This window comes from Salvelinus sp. IW2-2015, unplaced genomic scaffold (genome assembly GCF_002910315.2).
Source record: "Salvelinus sp. IW2-2015 unplaced genomic scaffold, ASM291031v2 Un_scaffold5599, whole genome shotgun sequence".
Classification (NCBI taxonomy): domain Eukaryota; kingdom Metazoa; phylum Chordata; class Actinopteri; order Salmoniformes; family Salmonidae; genus Salvelinus; species Salvelinus sp. IW2-2015.
The window spans coordinates 20,705-25,603 of NW_019946864.1; the positions used below are offsets into that span (position 1 = coordinate 20,705).

At 45.7% G+C, this 4,899-nt stretch overlaps 2 long non-coding RNA genes across 2 annotated transcripts; one reads left to right on the forward strand and one right to left on the reverse strand.

The window, feature by feature from the left end:
• Positions 1-234: 234 nt before the first annotated feature.
• Positions 235-2,094, forward strand: LOC139026719 (uncharacterized). Its single transcript, XR_011478636.1, has 4 exons — positions 235-1,633; positions 1,702-1,763; positions 1,919-1,948; positions 2,009-2,094. It is a non-coding gene; the product is annotated as an uncharacterized lncRNA (long non-coding RNA).
• Positions 2,095-2,937: 843 nt separating this feature from the next.
• On the reverse strand, positions 2,938-3,303 carry LOC139026720 (uncharacterized). The gene is made up of 3 exons (XR_011478637.1): positions 3,247-3,303; positions 3,105-3,140; positions 2,938-2,996 (listed from the first exon to the last, which is right to left on the reverse strand). It is a non-coding gene; the product is annotated as an uncharacterized lncRNA (long non-coding RNA).
• Positions 3,304-4,899: the final 1,596 nt, after the last annotated feature.

Here is a 4,899-nt window from a genome sequence, read left to right on the forward strand (position 1 = left end):
TCCCGTTCAGTAGAGAATTGCCTGGTTTATTCTTTAAGATGTGCTTTCCCTCACAATCTATTAAATAAGCATGCCCCATTCAAAACATGTAGAACTAAGAACGATATAGCCCTTGGTTCACTTCAGACTTGACAGCCCTTGACCAGCACAAAAACATCCTGTGGCGTATTGGCATTAGCATCGAATAGCCTCCGCGATATGCAACTTTTTAGGGAAGTTAGGGACCAAACTTTAGTTCCATGGGGACAGTGTATGGCTTCCAGGGATAAGTCCATATAAGCAAACAAATACACACATAAACAATCACAATCACACATAAACAAACCTCATCTTTCTGAATTTAGAAAGATAACAATTTCCATATGAGGGAGGGGGGGATATCATTATTTTTTTCGTCAGTCTTTTATTTTGTATTTTATATATATTTTTTAATTATGACTGCGGTGACATTTTGCGTCAGTTCCGCCACTGTTGAAGTGATATCAGACCTGTGGTTTACCGTAACATATTATTAGGACTAATGGGTTAACATAACAGACCACAGACAAAACGTGACCCAAAGAATCGCTGTGTTTCTGACATGGAATTTCAGCCGAGGTGTATTCATTAGTGCACACCGTAGCAAAAAAAAAAACAAGAGTTTCTATTTGAAAAATTCAGGTAGGGTCCCTCCCCGTTTCGTCCTGTTTGCTTCTGTTTGGTTCCTAGTGAATACARCCCCCATATCTCTCTCTCTCTGACTCTGTTGGCCTGTTCAGTGTCTGTTCTGCCTAAATTATCTTATGTTTGATTTAATATACAGTGCCGGGGGTTTCATGTCTAAACCTCTCAATATTATGACTCATAAAGAAATACTTTAAACTTAACTCGGTCAGTCTCACAGTTTCCTTTCCACCCATACCAATTTCATATAATGAATATTGCAGTTCATATACATTTTACAAAACAAAACATACTGAACACATTCGCTTGTATTTGTGCACTACTTCCCTGTACATATAGCCTCTCTAGTCAGGGACCAACGTAAATAACACTTCACACACAGCTACTGGACTTCTGAAGAGGTGAATTATGGGAAGATTGAGTCCCTTTACTTCTGCAGCTGAACTCTGAACTTTRATCTTTCGGTTTCCCAGGACGCTATGACAACAGCTAGTCTTCCCTGGGGTTCGTGAACACACACACACAAAAAAAAAAGACATGATCGTCGGGTAACTGGTGATCTAACGGGTTGTCGTTGGTTTCCGCTGGTTACAGCTACAGTTTAGCAGTTTATTGGAGGGCAAACTGAGGCTGTTGTTCTGCAGCTCGTTTAAAATAAAAGCTTCTTCTTGTCATCAGTGTTACTAAGGAGACAGAACAGAGGGAACACAGCCTCACAGCTGACAGAGTAACGTTGGGACTGGCGGATACACATTATAGGAAAAGTTTGCCGTGTTGGAAGACACATTTAACTGTGCTTCTACTTTCGTGTGCTGTTATATGAAATGACAGGATGTTGTGTTGCAAGAACGACACAGAAACACGGATAATGTCCCAGTGAAGAGCCAGAAACACGGATAATGTCCCAGTGAAGAACCAGAAACACGGATAATGTCCCAGTGAAGAACCAAGAAACACGATAATGTACCCAGTGAAGAAGCCAGAAACACAGGATAATGTCCCAGTGAAAGAGCCAGAAACACGTGATAATGTCCCCAGTGAAGAGCCAGAAACACGGATAATGTCCAAGTGAAGAGCCAGAAACACGGATAACTGTCCCAGTGAAGAGCCAAAACACGCGATAAGGTCCATGAAGAGCCAGAAACACGGATAATGTCCAAGTGGAAAGCCAGAAACCACGGATAATTCCAAGTGAAAGACCAGAAACACGGATAAATGTCCCAGGAAGAACCAGAAAGCATTGATAATGTCCCAGTGAAGAGCCAGAAACACGGATAATGTCCCAGTGAAAACCAGAAACACGGATAAGTCCCAGTGAAAACCGATACACGGATTAATGGCCCAGTGAAAGAACCAGAAACACGGATAATGTCCCAGTGAAGAAACCCAGAAACACGGATAATGTCCAGCTGAAGAGCCAGAAACACGGATAATTGTCCCAGTGAAGAACCAGAAACACGGATTAATGTCAAGTGAAGCAGCCAGAAACACGGGATAAGGTCCCAGTGAAGAACCAGAAAGCATTGATAATGTCCAGTGGAAAGAGCCAGAAACACGGATAATGTCCCATAAGAGCCAGAAACACGGGCATAATGTCCAGTGAAAGAGCCAGAGCATTGATAATGTCCCAGTGAAGAAAGCCTACAGGGGATAACTGTCTCGCACTTTACACATTAAGGTAACAATGAGGAAGAAGAGGTATTATTCTTACCGAGACCTTTTAAGACACACTAAAAATAAGCAAACACATGTCCCAAAACAGGAAGAAAGTTCAAACATCGGGAGGAGAAAGTGCAAAATATTTTGGCGCCACGTCTGTGGTTATTTTCTCTTGATTTTTTCATTCTTCTTTTTGTACAGGAAACTGCTCCATCTTTCTGCTCCATCTTTCTGCTCCATCTTCTCTTTTACTGTCAGGCAGAAAGCTACAGATGCCTTCCCTCTGTTCTAGGCCCTTTCCCGCCTGTTTCCCTCTGCCCACTGTTCTAACCCTTCCCGCTTTCTATCCACTTCCCTCGGTTCTAACCCTTCCCTCTGTTCTAACCCTTCCCTCTGTTCTAACCCTTCCCTCGTTCTATCCCATTCCTCTGTTCTAAACCCTTCCCTCTGTTTACCCTTTCCTCTGTTCAAAAATCCCTTCCCTCTTTCTAACCCTTCCCTCCTGTTTCTAACCCTTCCCCTCTGTTCTAACCCTCCCTCTGTTCCCTCTCCCTCTGTCTAAACCCTTCTCTGCCCTCTGTTATCTAACCCTCCCTCTGTCGCCCTGTTCTAAAACCTCTCCTCTGTTCTAACCCTTCCCTCTGTTCCCTCTGCCCTCTGTTCTAACCGCTTCCCTCTGTTCTAACCATGCCCTCTGTTCTAAAACCCTTCCCTCTGATTCCCGCTATTCTAACCCTTGCCCTCTGTTCCCTTCTTTGCTAACCCTTCCCTCTTTTCTAAACAATGCCCTCTGTTCTAACCCTTCCCTCTTTCTAACCCTTCCCTCTTTCCCTCTGTTTCTAACCCTTCCCTCTGTTCTAACCCCTTCCCTCTTTCCCTCTGTTGGCTAACCCTTCCCTCTGTCCCTCTGCCCTCGTTACTAACCCTTCCCTCTGTTCTAACCCTTCCCTCTCCCTCTGTTCTAACCCTTCCCTCTGCTCTCCTCTCAGCTTCTTGGGACCTTCCTTCCTCCACACCAGACGACCACTGGGAATAGAACAGACGAGAGAGAGAGCAGAGAGAGAGAGAGAGAGAGAGAGAGAGAGAGACGAGAGAGAGAGAGGAGAAGAGAGAGAGAGAAGAGAGAGAGACGAAGAGAGAGAGAGAGCAGAGAGAGAGAAGACAGAGGAGAGACAAGAGGTGTAAGCTTCAGGACCAGCTCCCAGATGCTTCACACACATTCATTACATAACATTACCGTACATACGTTGTGCTCACGCAAGCTATATATCCATCTCATGACAAAGGACAAACACATGGATTCCTCTACAGTACATGTCCGAGCGCTCTCATACATACACATGCATGCCGCATATTCCGTTTTACACACACACTTTTATGCACACACACCACAAACACACACACACACACCAAAACCACTGACCCTGTTAGTCAGGGAAACTAAGATCTAAACACTGTCACAGACAGGAACTAAGATCAACACTGTCACAGACAGGAACTAAGATCGAACACTGTCACAGACAGGCAACTAAGATCTAACACTGTCACAACAGGAACTAAGATCTAACACAAGAGACAGGAAACTAAGACTAGATGGCCCTCAATCAGGAAATGTGTTGTGTGTTGTGTCGTTGTGTGTGTGTGTGGTGTGTGTGTGTGTGTGTGTTGTGTGTCGTGGGTGTGTGCTGTGTGTGTGTGTGTGTGTTGGTGTGTTGGCGTGTGCGTGCGTGCGTGCGTGCGTGGCGTGCGGCGTGCTGGTGCGTGCGTGCGTGTTGATGTGTGTGCTGTGCCGTGTGTTCGTGCCTGAGTGATAGGTTTGGTTCTCTGCAAAAAATCATGTGGGAAACAGACTCAACCTCTGGTCGATATGTAAGTCTACCCACGCCCTTCCTCTGTGGCGATATGTAACTCTTACACCGCCTCCTCTGTGGTCGATATGTAACTCTACACGCCTTCCATCTGTGGTCATATGAACTCTACCACCGCCTTCCTCTGTGGTCGATAGTAACTGCTTACACCGCCTTCCTCTGTGGTCGATAGGTAACTCTACCACCGCCTTCCTCTGTGCGTTCAATATGAACTCTACACCGCCTTCCTCTGTGGTCGATATGTAACTCTACACCGCCTTTCCTCTGTGGTCGATATGTACTCTACACCCCTTCCTCTGTGGTCGATATGTAACTCTAGCACCGCCTTCCTCTGTGCGTCGATATGTAACTCTACACCGCCTTCCTCGTGGTCGATATGTAACTCTACACCGCCTTCCTCTGTGGTTGATATGTAACTCTACACCGCCTTCCCTCGGTGTCTGAAATGTAACTCTACCACCGCCCTTCCTCTGTGCCGGTCGATATGTAACTCTACACCGCCTTCCTCTGTGGTCGATAGTAAACTCTACAACCGCCTTCCTCTGTGGTCGATAAAATGTTAACTCTACCCCCCACGCACGCCTCCTCTGTGCGATTATGTACCTCTACACCGCCTTTCCTCTGTGGTCGAAATTAACTCTTACCACCGCCTCCCTGTGGTCGATAGGTAACTCTAACCCGCCTTCCTCTGCTGGTCGATATGTAACTC